At 40.3% G+C, this 1,269-nt stretch overlaps 1 protein-coding gene across 1 annotated transcript in view; it reads right to left on the minus strand.

The window, feature by feature from the left end:
• Positions 1–1,269, minus strand: part of SPATC1L (spermatogenesis and centriole associated 1-like) — a 20,169-nt gene that overhangs the window by 669 nt on the left and 18,231 nt on the right. The gene's annotated exons all lie outside the window — the stretch shown is intronic.

Here is a 1,269-nt window from a genome sequence, read left to right on the forward strand (position 1 = left end):
GTTGGCCAGGCTGGTCTCGAACTGCTGACCTCAGATGATCCGCCCGCCTAGGCCTCCCATAGTGCTGGGATTACAGACGTGAGCCACCACGCCTGGCCCAGGATGTTCTATTTTAATTACTTCCTCGACATTACTTAGGAGTCTCCAATGTCCCCACAAAACCTGCTTCCAAACCCCCCTCCCCAGGGCAGCCTCTAATGGCATCCGAGTCCATAACAGCACATGACCTTGTCCATCTTTTTCCTGAGGGACGGGAAACAGCATCTCATTTGCATTTCACTAACGACTAGTGATTTGAGCATCTTCTCACGTGCTTATTGGCCATTTATATACTGTATCGTCTTCGGAGAAATATCTATTCAGGTCCTATAGCGATTTTTCATTGGATTGTTTGTCTTCTTACTGTTGAATTGTCAGAGTTCTTAAATATTCTGCATACTAGTCCCATTTCAAATGCACAGTTTACAAATGTTTTCTCCCATTCTCTGGGTTGACTTTTCATTTTTTTGAAACTGTCCTTTGAAGCACAAAAGTTTGTTTTTTGTTTTGTTTTACTTTTGATGAAGTCCAATTTGTTTCTCTCTTTGCTCATGCTTTTGGTGTGCTAAGAATCCACTGCCAAATGCAAGGTCACGAAGATTTACCCCTACGGCTTTTCTATGAGTTTTGTGGCCTCAGCTCTTTGGGACCTCTTAGGTCTTTGATCCATTTTGAGTTAATTTTTGTATATGCTATGGAGTAAGGCCCAGCTTCATTCTTTGGCATGTGGATACCTCCTTGTTCCAGCACCACTTGTTAAACAGTGTTCTGTCCCTACTGAATTGTCTTGGCACTCTTGTTGAAAACCATCTACGTATGGGTTTATTTCTGACCTTCCAATTCCATTGCATTGATCTGTATGTCCATCCTTATGGCAGTACCACAGTCTTGGTAACTGTAAGTTTTACAGTCAGTTTTGAAACTTGGAAATGTTGTTCTCCTTTTCCAAGATCGTTTTACCTATTCTGGTTCCTTACACTTCTATATGGTCTTAAGTTTCTGCTTGTCAATTTCTATAAAGAAGCCACTGGGATTCTGATTGGGATTGCATCAATCTGTAGATCCAATGTAATTCATATCAAAATTATTGATTATTAAACAATATAAAGTCTTCCAATCTGTTAACACAAGATGTTTTCTTGTTTATTTATTTTTATTTATTTTTTGTTTGTTTTTTGGAGAAAGGGTCTCGCTCTGTCACCCAGGCTGGAGTGCAGTGGCATGATCTCA

The sequence above is a fragment of the Colobus angolensis genome, unplaced genomic scaffold (assembly GCF_000951035.1).
Source record: "Colobus angolensis palliatus isolate OR3802 unplaced genomic scaffold, Cang.pa_1.0 Scaffold38, whole genome shotgun sequence".
Taxonomy (NCBI): Eukaryota; Metazoa; Chordata; class Mammalia; order Primates; family Cercopithecidae; genus Colobus; species Colobus angolensis.